Source organism: Pelobates fuscus, chromosome 9 (assembly GCF_036172605.1).
Source record: "Pelobates fuscus isolate aPelFus1 chromosome 9, aPelFus1.pri, whole genome shotgun sequence".
Lineage (NCBI taxonomy): Eukaryota > Metazoa > Chordata > Amphibia > Anura > Pelobatidae > Pelobates > Pelobates fuscus.
Genome location: NC_086325.1, coordinates 64,727,031 through 64,746,305, shown reverse-complemented (window position 1 = coordinate 64,746,305; position 19,275 = coordinate 64,727,031).

Below are 19,275 nucleotides of genomic sequence, written 5' to 3'. Positions count from 1 at the left end.
TAAGATAGCAGCGTTTGCAGACGACATGCTCTTTACAATTTCAGATCCTATAGCATCGATACCTCACCTAATGGCTGAGATGGACTCATACAGCAAGATTTCCAATTTCAAGGCCAATCTCAGTAAATGCGAGATATTGCCACTACACGTTACCCCTCATGATAAGGTCACCTTACAACAGGACCACCCATTTGTCTGGGCTCCCCGCAGTATAAAATACTTAGGAATTCATCTAACTAAAGAGGCATCCCTCCTATTTGAGAGTAACTTCCCCAACCTGATGAAAGGCATAAACTCCGATCTCAGTACCTGGAACAAACCCCAATTTGGTTGGTTCTGCAGGCTGAACATCCTAAAAATGAATGTCCTACCGAGACTACTATATGTACTGCAAGTACTGCCAATTATGTTGCCAAAGTCATGGTTTACGATGGTTCGAAAAACATTTACAACATATATCTGGGCACACAAAAACCCACGGCTCGCATACTCACTCTTCACAAGACCGAAAGACGAAGGAGGCCTCGGCCTCTCAGACATAGAGAGATACCACCAAGCTATCCTCCTAACTAGATTGTATGACTGGACGCGCCCACACTCCACTACACAATGGAAAAAATATAGAAGATACTTTCTTCAGAGCACCCATTTACATAATACCATGGCACAAATCTGGACAGTCGCTCCTACTACACTCTCCCCATCCCACCATCTCACCAACCCTACGCATGTGGGCTAAAGTAAGAACACACCACACGATATCCCCATACCCTTCCCCACTATGACCCACTCACCCACAATCCTTTATTTCAACCGGGAGAGGCTGGTAAGGCATTCAAACACTACCACAATTCAGACTACCTGCAACTAGATAACGTCATAGACGACACAGGAAAACAAATAAGACCTATGCATGCTATTACAGATAGACACAACGCTATACAAACGTTCCAATATAGACAGCTCACTCACTTTATACACACAGGGCCGCTAGCCCACAAATCGTTCCGTATTCATACACAATTTGAACAACTTTGCAAAGAACACACTCTAAAGAAAAAACTCATCTCAGTGATGTACACAACAATTGCAAAGACACTACCTCACCACTCGCCAGCGTTCACTTCATCTTGGGAAAAAGAACTAAACACTTCATTCTCACCAGAAACATGGCGCACTATATTTAAACAAATTCATAGATCATCTCGAAACACCATAACCCAAGAGAGTAATTACAAAAGGATAGTGAGATGGCATTACACTCCGACAAAACTAAGATCCCTCTTTCCAACTCACTCACACCACTGCTGGAGATGCCAGGCACCCGAAGGCAACACAGCACATATCTGGTGGACTTGCTCAGTAATCAATCGTTACTGGAAACGCATTCATGGATTGATACAATCTGCCCTGAACACTCACATCCCATTCACCCCAGAACTCTTTATCTTTCTAATTCCCCCCCGAGACACACCCAAATTGACATCGGACCTACTAATTCACTTAATATCCCCAGCGAACCAACTCATACCAGCACTGTGGAAACACCCAAACTCACCCTCCATTCGCGAATGGATACAAAAAGTCGAAACGACTAGGGGCTTAGAGGAAACCTGCCATTCCCTCACAGATAAATATCTCAATCACAAAACCACTTGGCAACCTTGGTGTGACTACCTTAAAAACCGCTCAATATAGCCAACACGACCTTGACCTAAACTAGGTTTAGCCTTTGAATACCTGTTCCACCGCTTGCCCTCCTCCCTCCCTCCCCTTACACCCAGGCACCTGGGAAGTTATCACTGAAGCCATGGTACTAACAAATACCTTATCTAATGTACAATATGATACATAAACGATGATATATACACCAAAGACCCTAATGATCCGATAGTGGAACAATCCCCTACCCTATATGGAACTGTAAGGCACAATCCACGCTACCCTACTGTAACAATGTAAAAAGATGCAATTTTTCTGTTACCTATTGTACTGTTATCCCCTGATTCATTGTCTTGTAAATTTGACTATTCATCGACAAATTGTTGTAACTGTGCAGATTCTAAATTTTAAAAAAATAACATAAATAGAGCAATAATGAGGATTAATTATTGTAACCCTCCTAAGCATTGTGGTCCTTGCTGGAAGGTGAATGTGTCACCATTACCTTTACTGAAATGATTTTCAGGGTTAGGTCAAGTATCACGAGTCTACCTGCTTCTTTTCAATAATTTAAACTGTAACACATTGCGGCGATCCTGTTTGTCCAGTTTAATTGTGTATGGCATCAGGCTGATTAAGTATATCCAGTCTGTATGAGTCATGTATGACCTTGCCATGTTTAATACTTTGGTTTATTCCTGTCCTGTCAAGTTCCAATCACTCGGTGTATAAACTTGTCACATTCATGAACACTGCATCTTATGAAATATATACATCCTGCACTGGATGCCATTTATTTAGTCACACTTGATGAAGACTTGCACTCTAATTGCCCCAGTCCCAGAATCAGTAGGGTCCCACGGGCTAAATATAGTGTGTCAGCTGTTTTTGTAGGCAAATTGGCCATTGGAACTTCGACTCTTGTTAAGATGAGCCAATCTTGAGATGGATTAATTTGATTCTATCTTGCTCACTTTTACATAAACTAAGTTCACTCTAGAGGTTTAATGAGAATCATGAATATAGTGATTGCTAACAATGAGAAATGCTTCAAAAAGAGTTATTGAAAATCACATCTGGCAAATACCATATCTATTGTACAGAAGAGTATATGGGTGCAGGATGCTAAATAGCACATTGTAGACCTATCATAGTATGAATAACTGGTTGCATTTTTGTCCGATTTTATTCTTTGAACAAAAAAATGGAAATACTTGTGGTAAGAAGTAGTTTTTGAGGAAATTGTTATGTTTGTATGAAATACAAAAAAAATATATAAATAACGTAATCTATTACAACGAGGCTGGAGTATGCTCTCATAAACTGTAGAAATAAAAGCTTGTTTAAAGTATTACCTTTTTAAAGTGTCAAATGCCCTAAACTAGACCCCAAAAACAAGCTGCTCTTTGTTTTACAATACTCCCTCTTTCGCCAAAGAATTCTTTCTATGTTACACAAACATTGGCATGTTCTTATTGTGGCAAAACTAGCCACTTCTGGACTATAGTTATTAAAGGTTGTCCGTAGGCTGAATATGTACTGTGTATTTTAACCTGTGTATGTACCGTATTGTGGCCGTTCGCATGCTGGCCGCTGTAGGCGGCCAGCGCACCAAGCATTCATACGACGAAACACGGCTATCCTGGCCGTTCGCCGTACGAATACGGACTCCCCAGGTCGACCACACATTCCCAAGTCGTGTGGTACCAATTCACCGATTGCAACATTGTTGCAATCGGTAATTAAGGGTTCTCCGAGGTGGCCGTCGATCCACTACCGACCATGCGGCGGTCGGCCATCTTGGACCCTTTGTCCCTGCAGCGGTGTTCGGTCGTCGAGAGCCTGGAACTGAAAACGGCTACTCGATGATTTGAACGCCGCTGGACTTCCAGCGCGTTCGGGAGTCCCGCGTTCGGTCCATTGTATGTCCCGTACTTATTCGGTACTTTTAAACTCACTTTAATGTTTTATTGTATTATGTGCGGCGTTCGGTCAATTCAGCTGGGATCGGAGCGGTATTCTCCCAAAGTGTGCGCTCCGACCCCAGCTATCTACCGAACGGTCAACTATTGCAAAGTACCGAATATTGTGTAATTTCTGTATTTTAATGTCAATTGTCGGTTTCGCTGCATGAGGAGATAATCCACTTAGTCGTCCATTTTAGTGGGAGTATCTCTCTCGTGCAGCAAGGCCTGTTGGGAAAGTCACAGTGCATGGTGGGAGAAATCCCCTGGAATTACTGTCTGGAAACCCCTTGCATGGGGAACTGTATAAATATACTGCCTGTGAATAAACCGAGTTAGTTGACTCCCAAACTGTGTTTCGTCCGGTTATTGGGAGGATTGGGAATATTGCCTTGCTTTCTACTCTGACTGTGGATTTCCTAGATGTACCAACGGATATCGTATGCTGATACATTGCATTCCGTTACACTTATTTAATGATGTCCTCTTTTTAACAATTGCCTGTGTCCAACTTAAAATATATATTTTTTAAATCAGATGTTACAACACCTACTTATTCCACCACTACCTTTAGGGGTCATACAAAATCTGGGGCCAGATTTAAATGCCATTAGGTCAAAAGCATAACCACCCAAAATTAAATGACTGGCAAATGAGCTATTTTATCTTTCAAGCCAAGGCTGGATTTTCATGACAGGTGCCTGTAGGCACAGAATTTTAAGGTGCCTCTTGCTTCCCTCCCCTCAAAAGATAAAAACATTTTTAATTTTTTTTTAAATTCGTTACTTAAGAGAGGCAGTGTACAAGTTTAACAGAATAGGCATTAGTTTAACATAAAGCATATAATATGCTAAATTAATAATATATAATAAATAAAAGAACAATTAAATATTGTGTTAATAATAATAAGACATATATAATATATTCTGTAGTGTAATTTGGAATTCAATAAATATGAAACAAGTTCTTCCTTTTTATTGTGCAGAGTAAGTGATGAGAACCGCACTCAGTCCCAACGGCCAAGGGTGCTCCAGAGCAGGACCAGCAATCCCAGTACAATAATCCAAGAAGAAAAAACTCACAGGCACTCCAACTTCAAGCCGCAGGCAGATTTATTATGACAGAATGCAACGCAACGTTTCGACCGGAAAGGTCTTTTTCAAGTGTCTGTTATTGAGCTATTGCGTTTCTGTTGTATCAAGATCTGTGTCCTGCTCTCATGATTTTAATTAGCAATAAAAAATAAACTTAAATTAATTGATTAACCTGACTTTGCAGGCATAAGCACAAATTTAACAACTGCTGTGTAAATCCGATCAGTGATAATGGTAATGCTAGAATTAGCTAGGGTAAAGAAAGGGCTAAGTTTTAAGAAGGGTTAATGTCAGAGTTGGGTTTAAGGTTGGACTTGGGTTAAATTTAGTATTTAACACGGTATCTTAGGATCCTCAGCAAAATACAAGGTAACAATCCCAGTGAGAAAGGATGGACAGGCGTATTACCAGACATTAGACTGGCCAAGCTTAAAGAGACACTATAGGTACCCAGACCACTTCAACTCATTGAAGAGGTCTGGGTGCACTGTCCCAGGTCCCTTAACCCTGAACAGGTAATCATTGCAGTTTTTGATAAACTGCAATAATCACCTGCTAGGGTTAACCCCACATCTAGTGTCTGTCTACCAAACAGCCACTAGAGGAACTTCTGAGATGTTAGGCAACTTTTGGTGGCCTAAGAGACGCTGGACATCCTATCGCTATGCATGGGGACATCCAGCATCATCCAAAACTCCGCGGCCAGGAGAGAAGGCAGATCTGAGCAAGTGCCAAGGTATGTCACAGAAGGGGTTATTAACCCCTTCTGCACCATAGTGGGGGGCATTGATGGAGAGGGAAGTTAAAGTACCAGGAGAACAGGTTTGTTTTCCTGGCACTATAATTTCCGTTTAACGCAAATAAGGAACTAGGAAGTAATAGAACTCATATATATGTTTATTTTTATGAGGACCAGGAGGAGGACAAGGAAAATAATAAAAATAATAGATACTGGTATCTGGAACTCAGAGACACGAACAAGCCAAGTCTAAAAGGTAAACAGAAACAGGAAAAAAATCAAAAAGGGAATCTAAACCCAGACATTATTCTAATTCTAGAAATACAGGTCTGTGTTCCTTTAAAAGAAAACTGAGGAACCAAAAAAGGTTCCAGAGAAGTGTCAGTCCCCTTTACATGGTATTAAGATGATATTGCAGCTTTACTAATTTACCAAAGAGATAAAGGGTTTAATTAGCACCTGTCACAGAACAACAGGCACACGGAGTGCTTCTTACCAAGTAGAACCACGCGTTGCAAGGAAAAAGCAGCAAGCGAGAGCTGCGTGTGCAATGTGACTTAAATGCTGTGTGACATAATGATGTCATTGTGGACACTTAGGAAGCAGGCAATCACATCACTGACGACAGGCAAACAAAACAATCGCCCACAGGGAAAAGAGAAACTGCTTGTGGTGCTTTGGATTTCAAACACTATAGCACTTACATGTAAACATATTGCTAATGTTTATGGGCACATTGATCAGTCTTTGCAAGCATAAATATGAAATGTAAATATGCTTAAAGGAACATTTCACATACCATAACCACTTCAGATCAACTTTTTTTTTTTAGATGGTTTAACTTCTCCGGGTATCGCTCCCCACTTCCACTATTAATGCAAGAGAGCTGGAAGGTCTTCAGCAGAAATTTTCATTAGCTCTCATGAAATAAACCCTGCATGGACTTAGGACAGTGGTTTCCAACCCAGTCCTCATGTACCCCCTACCAGTCCAGGATTTAGGGATTACCCTGTTGTGTCTGATGTGATTTTTGTTTTCTTTCTAAAAACTCCTTAGACACAACAGGGTAATCCCTAAATCCTGGACTGGTAGGGGATAACTGAGGACTGGTAGGGGGTACCTGAGGACTGGCAGGGGGTACCTGAGGACTAGTAGGGGGTATCTGAGGACTCGGTTGGGAACCACTGACTTAGGTCATGATGAAGTACTCCTAACCAAGAATGGAGGGAGAGGAATACGAGCATTATAATATTATAATAATAGGTGTGCTGGGATCTGCCGGGATAGGGGCTGTAGTAGGGGATAGGGGCAGTAGAGTGTCTGAGAGGTGCAATATGTGTGTGTCTGAGGGGTGCAATATGTGTGTGTGTCAGTGTCAAAATTTCTAGGTTGTATTTCTGTACAGCGCTGCCGCATTTAATGGCGCTTTAGTGTACTGTACAGTGTTGGTGTTTGAAGGGGTGCTTGTATACATTTATTGTGTTTTAATACAGGGGTGTGTTTGTATGTGATGTTTGCGTTTGATTGCAGAGGTGTATCTGAATGTAAAGACACCTCCCTGGACTGACAAGGAAGGGGGGACATGACTGCAGCTAGGCTAAGGAGTCTTGAAGGAGTAGGAGAGGGGAGGGGTATAGATGGATACATAGTGGCCAAGATGGAAGGACAGTTATAAGGACAGTTAGGGGAGGGGACTTACCAGTCAGCTCTTGGAAGTGCAGGGATCCTGACTTTCTTTCTGTCCCCATTTGCTGAACCCTAAAAAAAAAAAAAAAAAATCTATTAATCATCAGAATGCTCAACTTACCTGTTTTTCCTGAGTTTCTGAGAGAGATGGAAGTTTCCCAGGAGTCTTTGGTGGCCCTGTTGCAGGCTTACCGGGCTGCACATGGTGCAGGCTCGCTGGCAGCGGTGTTGGCTGGCATGGATGGTGTCCCAAGCGAAGTGTCAGCACCAGTGGATGGAGGGCGGCGGGCCAGGCGTTTTAGGCCGCCGCCGCGACTGTCTCCCAGCCCAGTGAGAGGAGGTCGAGAAGGAAGACGACGCCGGCGCTCTGAGGTGGCTGGGGCTGTAGGGCCGAGCCTTCCGTCGTCCCCCCGAGTGGTCCGGTCCCAAGTGAGGGCTGCGGCTGTGTCCGGCGGCGATTTTCAAGATGGCGGAGCAGCGGGAAGATTGAGGAGCCCTCCACCTTCTCTTCCGGCGCGGCCGGAAGTGACGTCACGACGCTGGTCGCGCACGGACGGCGTACCGGAAGTGACATCAGCAGCCGGCGACAGGCAAAACCCGGAAGTGGGTGCCCGCGCCGGAAGTAGGATGCCGGGCACCCGGAATGAAGAGGATCCTTCAGGAGCAAGCAGTTCCAGGGGTGCCGCGGATCGGGCGGCAGCCCCAAGGCTGTGGGAGTCTACAGGAACGGCCAGTTCACGGGGTGCCGCGGATCGGGCGGCAGCCCCAAGGCTCATGTACTGCCAGGATGCTGGTGGTCGGGAGGCCGTATCGGCTGCAGCCCCCCTGGGAGTTGGGAGGCTCCAGGGGGATTCGGGAGATGAGGAGGAGTCAGAAGAGGAGAGGGACGGTGATGGAGGACGACCCCTGCGCCTGCCCCCATTCGGTGAGTTGGCATGCGCTGGCGCCTGGGGTTCTGCAGGGGAAAAGGGCAGGATAGTGAGGTGCTGCGCCTGCTGAGGCTTTTAGTGAAGGGACAAGTCAGGGGTAGTGGTCAAGGGGTTCAGGGTCAAGTTAGTGTGGATAGTTTGAGGGGTCAGGGGGTAGGGGTTGGTTCTTTTCTCCCTGGGTGTGAACTGGCTCCGCTAGGTTTACATGTGCCATCTGAGGTGCAGGAGAAGATTATTTGGGGTGAGTATGTGGATCTCCTTTCCCTCGTTCCGCCGGACAAGGAGTCAATGGACAGACCGCGGCGTGGTGAACAATTGGAAGGCGAGAAGGGTAAGGCTATCCCGCGCACGTTTGGTAATTGGCTGCAGGGATTTAATATCTTTGCTAGTGTTCTAGTGCGTCGCTTCCCAGAGAGGGCCCCTTCGCTATTTGGCTATCTGGACTTAATTTGGGCCGCTTTCAAGATTTATGGGGGGCAATGCTGGTTCAAATACGGACCAGCAATTCCGCCAGAAGATGGCGGCGTGTCCGGGCATGGGTTTTGGGGTGCAAGACGGCAGCCTGTTGTTGCTACTGATGACACCGTGTTGTTCCTCTCCCTTTCCGGGGGCTGCCAGCGTTCCTACAGGTACGTCGGCGGGTCAGAGGAAGGGAGTCTGTTGGCTCTTCAACGAGAGCCAATGTAAGTGGTTTAGTTCCTGTAGATTCTGGCACGAGTGTGCCCACTGCGGGGGAGCCCACCCGGCTCTTCGCTGTTTCAGGAAGGGTAGACCATCCGCCGCCAAGGGCTCTGGTAGGGACGACGTTTCTCGCGGCGAGGACTCCGGTGAGCGCGGAAAAGATGCGACCGTGGCTAGACAGGTATCCTAAGCGGGACGTCGTGAGCCTTTTGTTCAACGGATTCACAACGGGTTTCTGGATTCCATTCGTTCTGTCGGACGAGGGTCGGTTTGCCGACAACCTTCGGTCCACTTGGGGAAAAGAGGGCTTATTACAGGAAAAATTGGAGGCGGAGATTCAACAGGGCCGCATGGCCGGCCCCCTTTCATTCCCCCCCCATTCCACAATCTGAGAGTGTCTCTGTTGGGATTGGTACCCAAAAAGGATCCCGGAGCGTTTAGGTTAATTCACCATCTCTCGTACCCTTCGGGGGCGTCGGTTAACGATGACATTGACAGGGATGTGTGCAGGGTGCGCTATGCTTCCTTCGACTCGGCATTGCTCCTCCTTCGGCAGGCCGGTCGTGGGGCGTTATTAGCGAAATCGGACATTGAGTCCACCTTTCGTTTGTTGCCGGTCCATCCGGATTGTTTCCACTTGTTAGGGTGTTTTGCTAACGGTTCCTACTATTATGATATGTGCATGCCCATGGGCTGCGCTATCTCTTGTTCTTATTTCAAACTGTTCTTCTTTTTTGGAGTGGGTCACGGCAAGAGTGTCGGGTTTGGGTTCCTTGACCCATTACCTGGACGACTTTTTTTGTTTGTCGGTCCGTCGGGTTCTCAGGATTGCTTTTCTTTGCTCCAGGCCTTCCGCCGTGTGGCGTCGGATTTCGGAGTTCCAGTTTCAGAATAGAAAGCGGTCGGCCCGGTGTTGGTTCTTTCGTTTCTGGGTATCGAAATTGATACCGAGAGCATGGTTTTTTGGCTCCCGGAGGAGAAGTTGGAGGTGTTACTTCGTCTGGTGGACTTGGTCAAGGGTTCCAAGTAAGGTTCAGTTGCGTCAAATGCAGGGCCTTTTGGGGCACTTGTTTTTCACATGTCGGGTTTTACCGATGGGTCGGGCATTTTGTCGCAGATTGTCCTTGTCCCTTCCATTACATTTGGATCACGAGGCGCCTTCGGGCAGATCTGGCAGTGTGGAGCTCCTTCCTACGCCGTTACAATGGGCACTCTTGCTGGTTGAGGGAGGCCACCTCCAATGCTGCGTTAGAGCTCTTTACCAATGCCTCGGGGTCCGTTGGCTTCGGGGCGTATTTTCGGGGCCAGTGGTGCGCGGGTGAGTGGCCGGAGGAGTGGCGGTCTTCCCCGTTTTGACGGATTTTGACTTTTTTTGGAGCTTTTTCCGATAGTGGTCGCGCTGGAACTGTGGGGTGAGGATCTGCGAAATCCCACGGTGGTCTTTCACACAGACAACATGAGTGTGGTTCATGTGATTGCTTGGTCGTCCTCCTCGTCCCCACCAGTTTTGGCTCTTCTCTGTCACCTTGTGCTCCTTAGTCTGCAGTTTAATGTTTGGGTGCGGGCGCGGCATGTCCCGGGTGTGCAAAATGTGATGGCTGATGCATTGTCTCGATTGCAGTAGGAGCGGTTTCGCGAGGCAGCACCGGAGGCGCGGCGGATCGGTCTGCGGTGTCCGGACTCCTTATGGAAGCTCGATTTCGAGGCCTGATGGGCTTGGTATCGGACTCCTTGGCGGAGTCTTCCGGGAAGGCATATCGGGCAGTGTGGAGACAGTGGCTGTCGTCAGCACCGGACATGAATGTATCCACGGAAACAGGGCGTCTGGAGGTGACTCTTGTGCTGTTGGAGGACATGGTCACGTGAGGTATGTCTTGCGCGGCAGCAGAAAAGGCGCTGGCTGCTCTGTCCTTTTTGTTCCGTTTCATGGGTTGGCGGGATTTCACCAAGGAATTTGGGATTCAGAGGGTGATAAAGGGGTGGCGGCTGTGGCGGCGGATTCTTGGAGATGTTGCGGCGGATTCTTTCAGTGTTGCCGACGGTCTGTAGTTCGGAGTATGGTTCCAAGTTATTTAGTTTGCCCGTCTCGTTCTGCTTCATTGGAGCTTTTCACATCGGCGAGTTGGTTGCCCCTAGTAAGGGGAAGGCCTCACCGTTGGCATTGTCTGATGTGCGGTGGTCTACTTCCACCGTTGACATTCTTGTGCAGTGATCTAAGACGGACCAGGCGGCCCGGGGTGCCTGGGTTAGTTTAGGGGCCACTAGGGACGAAGTCTGTCCGGTTGGGGCCTTTCACAAATTTCTGAAGGTGCGTCCGGAGCGGGGGGGCCCTTTGTTAGCTTACTCGGATGGGTCACCCCTAACGCGGTATCAGTTCTCGGCGATGCTGCAAAAAGCATTGGCCGCTGGTGGGATGGATGGTAAAGGGTTTTCGGCCCATTCCTTTCGGATTGGGGCAGCCACTCAGGCAAGTGTATTGGGCTACTCGGCTGCGGGCATTTGACGCATTGGTAGATGGGAGTCGGGGCGTTTTAAGTCATATGTCCATCCTCATATGCTGTAACCCTCTTCTCGTTGTAGGTGGTCGGCCCCGGTATGTGTGGATTATAGGGCATTCCTATGTGTACTGGGCAGCTCGGCGAGCAGAAGACCGGGCCTACGGTCGGAATTTGGGGTTCTCATTTGACTTGGCCCGAGTCCAGTGGAAGGGCATTAGGGGCCTCCGATGGCAGCAAATATAACCAGAATTCGTGGCCCTGCGTAAGTTTGTCTCAGGGCCAGTGGTGGCGGTGGTCCATGCGGGAGGAAATGACTTAGGGGAATCCAGCACAGTGGATCTTCTCCACGCGATTCGGCACGACTTGGCGAGGTGCATGGCGATATTTCCGGACATGACCTTGGTTTGGTCGGAGGTGGTTTCCAAGCCGTGCTGGTGCGCACTGCCGCACTCCCGCGGTTTGGAGAAGAGCCAGCGCAAGCTTAACATTGCCGTAGGAAAATTCGTACGGCGGCTGGGTGGGGTGGTCGTCCGACACGTGGAGCTGGGAGGTGATAGCCAGGATTTTATGAGGAAGGACGGGGTACACTTAAATGCCATAGGGTTGGATATCCTTAACACAGGTTTACAGAGCGGGATTGAGGCTGCGCTGTCGGCGGGGGGCGCGATGACGGCAGGAGGCGTGAAGGGAAGTCGTCATCACGGTGGCGGGAATCCTGGCCAGCGCAGGCAGAAGTGAAGAAGTTGCCGAGGAGGCTTGGGGAGTCTCAGCCTGTTGGGAGCTGATGGCGGAGGCAGGCTGCTCTGGACTCATGGTATGTGGGGATAGACCTGTCTGTTGGGCAATCACCCCAACAGCTGACAGTATGGTTATGTTGCTGGCATGTAAGAATGAATAAAGCTGTGGCCGTTGCCCTTACCCAACTTAATATGGTCTCTTGTGTGTCATTGGGAAAGGGGGCAATGGGTTGGTTGGGCATTATATTTAGACAGCAGTCATGTTCACTTTTAAATGTGGATGTACATTTGTGTGAGGTATTTGTGTCTGAGTGAAGGGGTGTGTTTGTATATATATTTTTTGTTTGAATGCAGGGGTGTGTTTGTATGTAATATTTGTCTTAGATTGCAAGAGTGTGCTTGTATGTTGTGCTGGTGTTTGACTGCTTGGATGTATGCACATACATACATACTTAAACAGATATTCACACACATTAACACACAGATGCATGTAAATACACCGACACATACACACAAATGCATATATACACCAACACATACACACACACATAGATACACACCGACATGCACCCTGACACACAAAAACATTGATACATGCCCACACCATGACACAGATACACACTGACATAAAAACACACACCCTGACACACAGATGTGTGCGCGCACACAGACACAGTAGCACACTGGCATATATATATACACACCGAGATACACTCCCTGACACACACACGCTCATACACATACAAACACTCATACTCACACACACATCATACACACAGTCATACTCATACACTCAAACTCATACACACACTCATACGCATACACACACATACACACACACACTCATACTCACACGCAAGTGATTTTTTTTTTAAATAGCTCCAGCCACCCTCCTGTCAGCTTACATTATGTGCCAGGAGAGTGGCTTGGAGTCCTGCTGCTGCTCTGGGAGTGAGGGGTCTGGAGCTCTTCATGCTCCTCTCCCCTCAAGCTGCGGCTGCCTCCTCTCCCGTGCTGTCTCCCTGCAGGATGCTGGGAGGAAGTGACAGGCTGTAGCTTTCTTCCAGCCAGCATATCTACTTCCAAAATTAGAATATCTACTTTGTACTATCCCACTTAGAGTCCCAAAGAAAATACTTCAATTGTTCCATGGTCTATTTGTATCTTATGTTTGGGGTAACAAAAAACCCAGGATTGCTCTTAAAGTTATGACAGCTAGATTAGCAGAAGGAGGTCTATCCTTTCCGAATATATGTTATATCCACGACACAGTAATGTTTTCACACTATTTAGAATGGTGAAATAATAATTCAAAGCTGAAAGCATGGTATATATTTGAAAAGAGCTTATGTAATAGCTTTGACACTTTGACCTTTGGATTGATAAACTTTTTTAAACTTACCTATTGATAATTTAATTATCTCCCATACTTTAATCTATAATACCAATAAAGAAATACTTTTTTGCTCAAAATCAAATTTCCTCAAATGCCCCTTTGGAAATGTTCAAATTTTTCATTCAAGATCTTAATTTATCTGGTTGGTTAGTTAGAGATGGGATAAAAATTCAGGACCTATGCGATATCTCTGGTATTAGCAGCTTTCCAAGTATAAAAGAAAAAATTGAAGTTGTAAATAAAGAATATTTCACTTTTTAAGAATAAAAAACTTTCTTTATAAGGTAACTATAATTAAAGATTCACCTTTTGACAAGATCCTTTTTGGAGAGGTTAAAAATAAATCTTCAGCAGTTAGAAGATCTTTGGAGGTATTTAACCAAGAAGTAAAATACAATACGATCTCTAGATGGGAAACCAAACTAAATAAATCTTTTTCATGCCAGGATTGGTCAAAAGTATTTGAAGCTTTAAGGAAAACGGTCCATTGTACAAATATACAGGAAACATAACTTAAAGGACCACTATAGTGCCAGGAAAACATACTACTTTTCCTGGCACTATAGTGCCCTGAGGGTGCCCCCACCCTCAGGGTCCCAATCCCGCCGGGCTGGATGGAGAGGAAGGGGTTAAACACTTACCTTTTTTCTCCAGCGCCGGGCTCCCTCTGTGCTGGAGACTCTCCTCCTCCTTTCCCCGTCATCGGCTGAATGCGCATGCGCGGCAAGAGCCGCGTGCACATTCAGCCAGTCTCATAGGAAACCATTCTCAATGCTTTCCTATGGACGGTGGCGTCTTCTCATTGTGAAAATCACAGTGAGAAGCGCGAAAGCGCCTCTAGCGGCTGTCAATGAGACAGCCACTAGAGGCTGGATTAACCCTAAAGTAAACATAGCAGTTTCTCTGAAACTGCTATGTTTACAGCAGAAAGGGTTAATCGTAGGTGGACCTGGCACCCAGACCACTTCATTAAACTATTCCATAGATGGTATATGGTCCCTACGAAAATATGTAAATTCCAAGCTAACTCCTCAAATATCTGTTGGCGTTGTAATAGTGAATGTGGCTCATTCAAACGTGTGGTGGGACTGTCAGGAATTGGATATTCTTAAACTGGAAATATCTAAACTTTTTATTGATTTAAAATTAAATATTACGCTATCTCCAGAAAGATTTTTTTTCCATTTAGACTTCCCGAAAATGGATAAATTCTCTCAATATTTGACTATACATGTTTTGATGGCTGTCAAACTGTGCATTGCTAGAAAATGGAAAAATAATATATCTCCCTCTATAACAGAGATTAAAACCCAGATTCAATATCAAAGTCTAATGGAAAAGGCGGTGTATTTTAGATAATAATATCAGCTCCTACAATAAGATTTGGGGGAAATGGTTTGACTACTATAAAGAATAAACTATCTACGCCTTACTTAAATTAATAACCCTGGCATAGATGCATTTGTAAGATAAAACATAGATAATAACTTTCCTGAAAATGGTTCTAGCTCTAAATGAATATTTTAGAGAAGCGACATTAACTCTGTCCACCTCCCAGTTCTCGATGGCTGACCCGATATTTCTTTTTTATGTTGTATGTCTTTTTATGTACCTTTGTATGCACTGTAATGTATGTACTCATATGTTGAGGTTTATTCTATGATGAAACGACTATTATTGTTTAATACTTGTTTAATTCTACAAAATTATGATAAAAAAAAAGTGTCAAAAAAATTCAAATAACCTTAAAGTCAAACAAATTAAAGTCAACATTTTGTGAACATATGTAAGGGGGGCTTAGGAAAGCATTGGATTGGCTGAGATTGACAATTCTGATGATCTCAGCCAAGGAGTCAATGAATCAATGCATCTCTATGGGGAAAGTTCAGTGTCTCCATGCAGAGCGTGGAGACACTGAACGTCAGTGCTGCACCTCTAGTGGCCTTCTGAGTGACTGGCAATGGAAACACTGCCTTTTCTCTGAAAGGGCAGTGCCTACAGCAAAAAGCTTGCAGGGACTGACTGTACTCACCAGAACATCTGCAGTAAGCCTTTAACAACAACAAAGAAAAAGACGGTGCCTTTGCAGGATAATAGATTACATGACGAGTTGAAGGTTTCACAGAGCCAAGTGCTCTCTATCTGTTCATTTTCTGATGCTACTAATAGGTGACAGGCATTTAATTAACTCATTATATTCCTTATGGATATTGCAGTATGTGTTTTTCTATATGTTTCCAATAATGAGACATTGCAGGTACTGTACACATGTGTATTTGAAACTGCACTGTTTATAATGTCTATAATGCAAGATATTTTTTCTGATCCGTTAAAGGTAACTGCACTGTCAGAAAGTTGAACAGTGAGATTGATAACATTTTAGCAGTTTTGACGCTGTCAATAATTACTTGACAAGAGACTGTCATTTACCATTGTAATGGCTGATTCTGAGTTCTGTTCAACTGTTGTCATGGGTAATTACACACAATAGTATCACAGCAAAAAAAAATATATATATATATTCACTTTTTTTGAAGCTGCAAAAGAAATGTAAAATAAATTCAACAATAAACAACAATTACAGTGAAATAAAGAGTAATATGTTGCTCCATGTAAAGCACAAGACGTGTTTTCTTTGTGTTTCAATAATTGAATTACCGTAGTTGCAGTTGATTTTCTATGACACTATTCAGCATTCAGCAGAGCACTGCCTTTTAGAAGAATGAACAGGTAGACTCGGGCTGACCTGGCCTCCAAAACTATCTCCCGAGATTACAGGCTGTTCAACAAATAAACAACTAGAAACAATATTTGTGCTTGGCCGCCTGCTGGGAATGAAATACTTTTTATTTATTTATTTTTATAGTAAATTTAGTTTGTGATTGGATTTCTTGTATAAAATGAAACGGCATCTCAAAAACTGAAAATTAGCTGTCATTGCATTGAAGTTTTATTATGGTCCAACTTCTGCGTGGAACTACACCCTGCGGAGATTCTTTAGTGATTTTTTTTTCTGTTTCTGTTAGAATTTTGGGGTCTGAAGACCTGTTTTCTTTACTTGGAAATTAGAAAATATGTTTTGTTACAATTTGAACCTTCTTGTATCGTGTCATGCCTTTGTCAATTTTGAGTGAGAATTTAAAAGAAAACGAAATCGGAAAACTAGCTACCGCTGGAAGATGTGTAGAACCTAGTGACCTTATATTGCATCTGTCAATTCTTATTATAGTGTGCGTCCTAAAAAAAATTAAATTTCAACATATTATACAAGCCAAGCCATTCTGTTGGGAATTTATGTTCAATCAAACTAAATACAAGAAGTTGGGTGCAATTACTGGTCTACCATGTCTATCATCCTCAGTGAGATTCTGATTAGGCTAATGGGAGTTAAAATATACATCTGATGTAATGGGATAGTGAGACACCAATTTGCTAAACAGTGTTTGTGGAATATAAAACCAATAAACCTCATCCAGTGGTTGGCTAAGCCTGAATTTTAGGTTTTACATAGCAAGTAACCATTTTTTAAAAAAAATTTTAAAATTCTTTATTTTTGTTGTGCACAATATTAACATATAACCTTGGTGCGCCACAACAGCGACATCAGGGTGAATTGGTGAACATTACAATGAACAATAAAGTTGTGACATTCGCTAAACAGGCACATTTTTATGTTAGAGAGATTAGTATTTCAATAGTTTAGGTTCTCGTTTAAGTGGGTTAGCGAGGTGCACATGTCAGGAAAGGGTAAACAGAGGAGTGACATAGATACGAAGTATGACATGTGCAATCATTGTATGAACACGGCTTTACAATGTAGTATACGTTAGGTTAATTCTATCCTATCTCTTGTCTGGCTAGGCAGGGAATAAGTGGTTGCATATTGTGCTAGACTTAAACCAGAAATAAGCCTACAGGAAGCATATAACAAGCATGTGTGAAAATACTACTGATGGTTATAGATTTGAGGTGATCTAAACAAAGGAAATATGTAAGATACGAATAAAAGAGCCTCTGCAGACATGGAGCATGTGGAGTAAGAGAAGGCATTGAGAAAACATGTACAAAGAATTACACAAGCTTAACTAGCCTTTATGGTTTCTGCTCAGTTGATTTACATGAGAAGATTACTGCACATTCCAAGATAAAAGTAAAGGAAGTAATGAAAATGATAAAGAGGATGGAACCAGAAGAGAGCAAGAAAAAAAACAGCCATATTGCTAATATTGCAGAACAAATGATATGTGACATTGCTCATACGATGGATCTGGTCTCTGCTTCAGCGTATCCCCGTAAGTGACAAGGATGGGGAACATTTTTGAGAGTTCCTGTTAGCGTCCATAGTGCAGTGCCAGAGTACTGTTCCCCTCCAGCCTGAATCATCCTTGGTCCACATGCTTGGAGACACTCTGGTCTGGGGTTTCCAGATGGTGAATTTCCCTGTCGGCGGTTTTTCTTCGGCCTGTGTGGTCGGTGCTTTAAGGCTAAGGCCCGTGAGGCTCTTTTCCCAGGAGGACGGGTTACAGGATAGATTGCGGGCGAGATTTGCCCTGAGGGGATTTTCTCCTCTCCATCATGGTGCTACTGTGTCATTCTGCCTGTAGCTTAAACAATGCTCTTTGCCGCTCTCTTAGTTTAAGCCAGCATCGCTGGGCTTGCTTTATGATTGTGCCGGTTAGTGTGCTGTACGGCTCCTCTCCTCTAGGGCTTCATGAGGCATCCACACTGCCGCCATCTTGGGAGGTAGGTCTTTGGAGTGCCGTGCCTCTCATTCTCCACCTCTCCAGAGCTATCCGCAGTGGGGACCGGGATAACCCCCCTGGCCCACAGGGGGGGGACGGGTCTGGCAGGCATCTCAGAGGCTAGGCGTTCGGCAGCCAAGTAGGGAGACAGGGAAGCGGCCGTCCACCCCGCTCCCAACTCGAGTAGACCGCAGTCCCCGAAGCTTCATTCAGCCCTTCAGCGTCCCAAAGCTCCCGATCTCGGGGTCTGCCACCCAGTCCACCGCTGCAAGCAAGTTTCTTGGGCTCCTTGCGGGTGTCAGAGCTGCAGGAATAGCCTAAGAGGCCAGATTTCTCCGGAGCCTCTCCTGCATGCGACCGGTCAGCATGGCGGTCCGGCCCCACCCCCAGCAAGTAACCATTTTAATGGACATAAAAATTAAAAAATGACACTTGAACTAATACAGTTGTAAAGTAAGTAAACTCACTTTCATGCTTTTTTGTTTGTATGCTTAAAATTATTATTATTATTTTGTTCGAAACCTTTTGTGTTCCTCTAACAAGCTGTGAACAGCACTTATGCCTATGGTCAATCCAATTACTCATTTATACGTTACTATTTATTTATTTTGCTTGTTTATCACTGTATGAAGCATCTGACTATAGTGATGTCGCAAACATAAAATTTTCGGTTCGCGAACGGCGAACGCGAATTTCGGCAAATGTTCGCGAACCCGTGAATCGGGCGAACCGCCATAGACTTCAATAGGCAGGCGAATTTTAAAACCCACAAGTTGTTTCAAGGGGACTAACACCTGGACTGTGGCATGCAAACTCCGATCCGCGGCTGCATCTTGCAGCCGCTTAGTAGATAACTCCCTAATTCCCACGGTATTAGGGAGTTATCTACTAAAAGGCTGAAAGACCTAAATTGGTCTTTCAGCCACATTTACTAATACTAAGTAAAGATTACTTAGTATTAGTAAATTCTGCCCCTACTCGCTATATCGCGAGTAGGGGCATGTCTAGTAAGCAGTGAGCAGCCAGTGGCTGCTCACTGTAAAAAAAAAAAACACAAAAAAAAATCTGTTGGCTCCCACCCCTGTGCGACGGGTGGGGGCCATAAATTAAAATGGGGAGGGGACCTACTGCCCTCCCCCCGGCCCCC